This window comes from Thermobia domestica, chromosome 16 (genome assembly GCF_964235325.1).
Source record: "Thermobia domestica chromosome 16, izTheDome1.hap1.1, whole genome shotgun sequence".
Classification (NCBI taxonomy): Eukaryota; Metazoa; Arthropoda; class Insecta; order Zygentoma; family Lepismatidae; genus Thermobia; species Thermobia domestica.
The window spans coordinates 152,759,520-152,768,190 of record NC_137469.1 but is presented as its reverse complement, the minus strand read 5'-3'; positions in this window follow the sequence as shown (position 1 = coordinate 152,768,190).

Here is an 8,671-nt window from a genome sequence, read left to right as displayed (position 1 = left end):
GGAAAGAATACTGGAGAAGTGCATCGCACCTTAATGGAGACTACTGTGAAAAAGACATAATTTTGTAAAAAAAAAAAATCTTTTTCGAACAAAAGTCCGGTTTCTTTTGCTTCTCCCCCATATTTTGTGCAAATGGTTTCGGGACTTAAATCTCTCAAGATTTTATGTAAAAATAAACATTTACTACACTAAGATTTACACACACTCTGAGAGAATATGAGTTTACACTTTTAAGCTCCTTCCTTGATGTAATTTTTCATATATTAACCTAGGTTCTTTATCTCTGCCTGAACTAATCTACTATCATGTTAGATACTATTGTTCTTACTAATATTATTATGTTTTGTTTTCTGAATATATGTCATTTATCCAGATATAAAGATGTGTAAAGTTCATATTAGGTATTAATTATTCTGTTTTGAAGATATATGTATATTTCGTGATTTATTTATTATGATATCATTATTTTTTTAAAATTACTAACTCGAATGTAATTATATATGTTTACGAGTTCTGATCAAGATTCGGAGTCCACATCGATTATTTTATTTTGCATAACCTGCGTGAGAAGAACCAGATTAATACTGACACAGAGTACTTCTTACCTTTTTCTGGAGTAGAACTTCACTGGCGACTCGATTTCCTGGTCAAAGCGCCTGAATTTGTGAGTATTTCGACTTGAGGGGAGATACCATGGAATTGGATGACTACTTACTATCTCCATTACAGTGAGACAAATGTGACGCCACTCGTCTAAGAGAGCGATGCCAACCCAATTGAGAGATGTTGCCGTCGCAATAGACATAACCGCTTTTATGGGACACCCTTGTTAGGGACATAGAGTATGCTGGATGTATATGTAAATGATTTCATCTCTCTTTTGAAAGAGTTTATTTTCGTCTATCGCTGGTATCGCAGTTGATTTAAGGTAATCACGATATTTCCAACTCTCACAGTAACATATGTACATTTTCATAAATAGTACAGTCAAAGGCAGCTCTATAATTTAGTTACGATGTCTCGTGCCTTTCGATTTAATACGAAGAAAAATATTGAAAGGAAAATGAATTAAGAACGTTTATTGAGGATATTAATTTCTACTGTACTACAAGTGAAGAACGACCATATATAAATTTTAATTTTTTAAAACAAATATGGAGGCTGCAACCCTGCTTGATGTCGTGAGAGATTTGGCAACTGAGCGTATGTCACGATTCTTGACGTTATTCTCTGTTCCCTTTTCTGGCTTGGCTCTTTCTAGCGTTTGTTCTATTACAAAACAGTCCTTAAACTCTTAACTATACGTAAGCCTACAATGTAATCACAATCTCAACGTGACTGAAGAGAAAAGACTTCTTCGTTTTCTACTTCGTTGCGACAGACGAGAGTTAGATAGTAGGGTGGAGTCTCTAGGCTCATTATGCGAGCTGCGCACGAGAAAAGTTGGATGCACTTTTCTTCTTCAGGCGTGAAAGAGTTTCACTCATATTGTTTCAAGAGCTAGAGAGTACCACAGTAGATTTTGGAAGCATTATGTTTGGTTTGCGATATTCATATACAAATTATAATGAAAAAAAAAAATACTTTCTTAATACATTTTACAATTTCGAAACTTAGTGATGCCTGATATATGTTCACCTAACTCCTTGATTTTATTTATTTATTTATTTTTTGCAAGCGTTTATGGAACAAATGAATATTCTGAAACTACAGTTACAATTGAATTGCCTTAGAAATTCTAGTATGAAACAATGCGTTCGAAGTTACAGACAGATACATTAAAAGTGTTGCACTTGCAATTCATATAAATACAGTAATTATAGAATAAATAGAGAATAGCATGATGTCGAAAAATGAAATTTCAATTTTACAAAGAAACAAATGAAATGAATTTATATTGCTTTTACTAGACTCAAAGGTCAGATTGTAGTGGATCTGAATCAATTGTCAAGTTATGTAGAGTATGTTTAAGGTGGAAAACACTCAAGAGGAGATAAGTAAATCCACTTTTCACAAGAATTGCGGAATTCACGCATATTTAGAAGCTTTTACTTATCATTATGATTAGCGAACGCATTTTCGACATGAAATACTAGGGTTTAATCCCACGTAGGAGCAGATACTATGTTAGACAGCAGATCTTCATCTTGGTGTTGTAAATGAATGGTTGAATGAATAACTCATTTACTTTATAAACGATCGAAATGAATGCCTATTCCATGTTTAATGCATCATGAAAATATTACCGTGTCTTTCTTTCAGAATTTAAGCAAATATTAAGAATATGTCAAAAATAAATTTGAGACCGCAGTGGCTCACTAGCAGAGCGCTCATGTCCGGAGCGTGAGGTCTCTACTTTGATACAGGTCCCGCCAAGTGGGTTTTGTGGTGGACAGACAGGGACGTACGCAAGGGGTGGGTCCTGGGGGTTCGGACCCCCCAAAACTTTCGACTTTTTGTAAATTTAGCCTAATTTTAAGGGCAATTTTAGGAATTTTAATATAAAATACGCTCATATTGAGTTTGGATCCCCCCCCCGAAATAAATTCCTGCGTACGCTACTGTGGACGTTTTCTCGGAGTTCCCCCATTTTTTGCAAGATTTGTCACTCCACCATTATCATGCGTATCTTCAGTTCTCCCTTAGCCAGGGCCGGATTTACGTATAAGCTAAACAAGCTATAGCTTAGGGCTCCGCTAGCTTGGGGGCCCACAAATTAAAGAAGAAACTGATTGTAATGTTGTTTTCAAATAAAAAGAAAATCAAATAAGATAAAATGCAAATACAACAACGGTGTTTTGTATTGTTATGTAATAGGCTTTTATGAAGCAAGTAATAGGGCTCTATTTCTCAGCCCCATTTGGAATGAGGACCCTATCATCAATTCCCGCTTATAATGGAGCCCCCGTTTCCCAGCCCCGTTTATAATGAGCCCTTGTTTTCATTTAGATATCCATTAGGTCTATAAATTAGCATACAGCATATATTCAAACCTAAAAAACGGCGACATTTTGTCGCTGAAAAAGAAATCTTGACGTATAAAGGCCCCCTAAAGCTTGATGAATAAGACACCCCTTTCAATAGCTTAGGGCCCCATCAAACCTAAATCTGGCACTGCCCTTAGTTTCGGTGTATTCCCATAATTCGTTAAACTCGAAAAGAAAGAAAAAAAGTGAAATAAAAACCAACTATTCATCATTACTTAGCTTCTTTCCATCTGTTTCAAATTACAATTTTAATAAGTTCGTATTGTAATGGGTATGTAACTGAATAATGTTTGCAGAATCTATGGAGAAATTCAAATTAGGATAAAGTATGTTGATTGGGCAGATCACCATGCAACTCTGAATATCTTGAATTACTTGTTTGATTTTCAGTTTAACGTCTCTTTCAGCACGAAGGCTGTATGAAAAGTGCACCTATAGCATAACTCGGGATTCGAATTAAATTAGCTCCTCCAAGAATCAAACCCCGCGCGAAAGGCGTGTACGCTAACTTCTTAGCACAAATAACTCAAGAGGCACCCTCGTGGTTGAGCACAGTACTTATAATTAAGTTCAATAATTCCGCCTGTAAGAGATGTGCTGTATATATGATTATGCAGTGGCAAATTCGTTTGTATTTTTCCCTTAATACTTGTGCCTTACATCAGAATTTTAACAATGCCTTGAAAGTGAGAAATCACTGATGGTTTGAAACCCGAGTGGAAGAGGGACAAGTCGTTCAAATATATATATATATATGAGGATCAAAAACTGAGGTTACAAGGCCGATATTTCTGTTAAGAGGAGTGTGTAGTAACGCTGTTGAAGAATTTTTCTGGGACATCATCGATCACCCTCCCTACAGCTCGAACCTCGCTCCAGGCAGGTCCCTTCGCTTCAGACGAGGAAGTGAAATACTTCGTGACAACGCGGCTGAATACGAAAGGAGTTTTTTTTTTTTTTTTTTTACCAGGAGAGAATCTTCAAACTCATTCCACGATGCGACAAGAGTCTAAACCGATATTGAGACTATGTCAAAAAATAACCTAGTGTATGTACTATTTGTTGACTGTATTGGTTGTATGAAATAATATATACACGTTTCACTGCAAGCTTTGTAACCTTACTTTTTGATCACTGCTCGCATATATGAATTTCTTAGTTAAAGCATGCATTTTTTAGAAACGTACTTTAATTATATGAAAGCAAAAGCATGAATGACTGGATTGTCAAATAATCAATTTTTGGAACATGCTTATTAATGAAAACATGAAATAAGATCCAAATAACCATAGAAACTTTATGTTAATCTCTAGGTTGATGAGAAATATATATATATATATGAACCGTTAAAGTCGCAAAATGTTCAGACAAAGGCTTTTTTTGATAACGTATTGTGATATTTAACCAGCAACTATACTTTAAAGAAATTGTTCTCAGAATATTAAATCCAAGTTTACTGACTGTGGCGTTGAAATAGCAGTAAATTTTTCAACATATTCTAGGTAGTCCTATCCTAAATGAAGATTATACATGGACGAATGTAATTGAGACAACAATAGAAATAGTCGTTGATAATTTCACGCCTGCTTTTTATGGTCTCATCACGCATAACCCATAGACAGATGTGACAGACGTGGACAGATGTGAGACGAGAATCTCCGTAGTGCCTACGTGGATTACCGTCGTGGATGTCTTGGAAAACAGCTACGCAATTCTTAGGTGAGCAATTTCGTTTACAAGCTTTGTTTATTGCATTTATTTTTGTTATGGTCTAAAGCAGCCATGTGCAACAGCGGGCCCCCGGGCCAGTAGGGCGTGTCATTTTTGAGGGTGAAATATACTTTTTGCAATTTTTCATGATGAAGGATCTTCAAAGTATGTTTTTAGGTATGAGAAATTCAAATCCGCACTTAGTTTTGTGATTAAAGAAATTCTAGCTAGATAAATCAAGATTTGAACATGGCACAAGAACAGTTTTCGGAATTTCATACTGAAATACTTTCGAAAATGCCATGCGATGTTATATTATTTTTCCTTGAAACATTTTACTAATCACCAAACATATTGATACAAGCTACAGGTACAGTCATGTCCAAAATGATTGTCGTATATCTATAACTGTCTTGTTGTAGAAATATAATTTGATAATCACTTTGCAGGTACTAATAACCCTGTTAGTATATGTATAATCGGAGGATGAGTAAAACAAAAATCTTGCTGAATGGACAAGAAAGGTTTCTTTTGTTATATTGTTCTTATTTTCTGACCTTTTAACATGTAATTTACCACATACACATCTTTACTGATTATACACATACTAACACTATAAGAAATACCAGGCGAAATCGATATTAAATTATATTCCTACAACAACATATTTATAGAATGCGACAATCATTTTGGACATGACTGTACAATAAGAAAAAGTATATAACCAATATTTAAAAAAAAAAACACTCAATGAAATTTCTGTACACACAGACTTACGTATTAAAATACTGTATTTAGATTTTATACTATTACATTGCAGTTATTACGAACAGAAAGAACGCATTATTTTGATTACGAATTATTATATTTCATGATTGTTGTAGTAGAAACACGTAACATTCTCCATGTTTCAAATGTGTATCTTCCGTTACAAATCTTTAGAAACACGTTTTTCATTGTTTTTTTTAATACCTCACTCAACTACATTAACAAACTACTAATTTTTAATTGTAATGAATTATTTTGTAAGTGCTGTATCATACAGTTCATATACTTCTTACTTGCTACTATACTATTACTATATATGCTACATTTGTGTTAGTTACATTTTGTGATAAAGTTGTCCGTTGTTTTACTTAATACAAATGTATTCAAGAAACAGTAATAATTAAACAATACTATTAAAGCACAAGTTATTCACAAAACAAGTTTCACTAAGTCCTGTTTTGATTCGTTTTTGGACATCATCTGTCAACTTGCTTTTTGAACTCCGATGTAACCCTCACGTTTCTCATGCGTATACACTTTTCCTGCTGCCTCTGTAATTTGTTTCACACACTTTTCTATTGATTGAGCGTTACGTGGCCACTGTGGTACTTTAATCGGAACGTCTACAAACTTTTTGACGTCTGCTGTTGAAAGTTTACATATCAAGGGAGGTTCGTGAACACCTTAGGCCAGTCGGTCATTTCTAGCAGAAACAAGGCATTGGGGTTGATAGCAGGTGTTTTCCTTAGATGTACAGAGAGATTTCCTTGTGCTGCCTCACCTCTCAAGTTAAGTATCTTTCGAACACCAGCTTTTCTTTCTTCAAGTCACCCGAGCACAGAAATGTCTGGATTACAATTTCACTGAATGTATACCATACTGAGCGCCGGATCGTTGGAAGTACAACATCCACAACAATCTTCTGCATTTTAAGTCGCTGCAGTTGAGACAAGATGTAGAGTGCCCCTTCCACCCAAGAGTGCTTGACTTTGATGTTGAACCAGCATGAGTAATAAACACCAACAATGTATTCCACTATCCTCCTAAGGTTTTGAGATCTTTTCCATTAAGTCCATGTTCAGAAACCCACAAACGACACAGTCTATTTGCTCTGGTCAACCATCTTGAATGACTGACTGGACCAATTTCAAGAAGTGCCAGATTCTCGAGAGTGAATGGCCTGTGTAGAATGCTTGATCTGTAGATAAATATTTTACTATATTTTCACTCAGCGCAGTAAGAGGTTCTCCAATTGGGAGCTTTTGGAATGAAGGATCGATTTCAAGTTCGGTAACTGCGTCTAGCATATTACCAATAGTACCTTTCCACTGATTGTTCGACAAAGTTCTGCCATCCAGTGTTGTGATTAAGTGTCACAAAGGTAGCTCGTTGGTGTGAAGAGCACACAATAACCAATTCAGCTTACGACCGAGTTTTACTTCTACGCAATGCATAGTACCACCTTCCCAACCAGTATTGACGTTAGTAGAAACACCTCCAATTGCTTGTAAACTTTTATAAATGCCCTTTTCCTTCTTAAAATATTCAAGATTATCAGCAATAATTTCAACTTATTTTTTATTGTCACAATCTTTCTGACAAGGAAGGGTCACGTAGTGGCTCCGCTGAGATCCGAACGAGACAATTGTGTTTGCATTTGAAATGCTATAACTAGATGAATCCCAAAGTTATACGTGCCACCGGGAGGAATATCGTGAGTTACAACATATTTTGTAATGTAAGAACTACAAAAAAATTACATGGCAGAATAGTTTGAACCGAGTCATTTGTTCGGAAACGGTTGGGTAAGTGGAAAACTCGGCCAACACGTATCCCATCATTTTCAACGACAAACTTTTTGGGGTAAAAAACTTTGTCCCAGGGTTCCCCGCAGGGTCCCAGACGGGGTCCAACTCAAAATTTTCAAATGGCAAGGGGGGTTAAGTGGCACATCATTTGAAAGCTGTTGTAAAATGAAAGAAAATGCAGCAGGTCTCGACTCTCTACAACAACCCTGTGCAAAATGGCGACGGGTCAAAGTGTAAACAAAAACTTAAATGAAAAGTCCATGGTCACCCCTGTAAATCGGAAATGGTGAGACTTGAAAATAGGAAGGGAGTCTGGTATTATTTTCAAAGTATAACGATTTAAGTGAAAACGTCTTGTCCCAGGGTCCCCACATGGTTCCAGGTGGGGCCCAACTAAAAAATTTCAAATGGCAAGAGAAGTTTGAAAGCTCTTGTTAAGTGAAAGAAGATGGAGCACGTCTCGACTTTCTACGACAACCCTGTCCAAAATTGTGGTGGGTCAAAATGTAAACAAATTGGAAAACAATCCAAGATGGCCGCTTAAAACCTATATCGAAAGGATAAGCATACCAAACTGCTGAAGCTAGGAAAACAAATTTGGCATTAATGTTGATTAGTAAGTAACTAAAATATGCAAAATGTTCAAAATCGCGACATCTTGAGTTCAAAATGCCCCACTATGTATCGAACGCATATCCAGCTCACACCACTGGTGTTGGAGAAGTGAACGTTTATGGTTAATAGTCCACAAAATATCAAAGAGTATAATCTGTAATCCAATATGGCTGCCAGCGTGAAAAATGAGTTTGTATATAAACATGTTATTTCTTGGAATACTGTGACCAAGCCAACAAAGTTTGACGCAGTTCGATGTACTGAAATGACTTACATATGTTTGGTACTACTTGCCAATCTTGCAAATGATTTTTTTTATTTGGTATTGTTTGAAGTATTGAGATCAAACCAACGAATGACATACAAATGTAACCATCACGAATACGTTACAATAGAGCCCCCAACTTACTGGTGCAGCAAGTGCTTTCTGTATGAACTACGTATGACAAAATTAGAAAAATACCCGAAGGTATTCAACTTTTTTTTTTTAACTATGAGTAGGATGTCATAGTTGTGTGTTCATCGCATATTCGTTATATTCAAGTAAATAATGCCGAGAGAACCGTGACGAACGTGCATTAAGAAGAAACCATATATATGTTGTTACCGAATGAAATAATAGTTGAAGTGAATCGAAATTCAATTGTTGTTTAGTCTTCCTAGTATTTCTAAATACATAATAGAGAAAAATAGAGATTTAGATTTGTACTGCTATGAATGACAGGTTTTAAGCACCTTGGATTCAAGGTGGCCATATTTTTCAATTAAACTTTTATTTACATT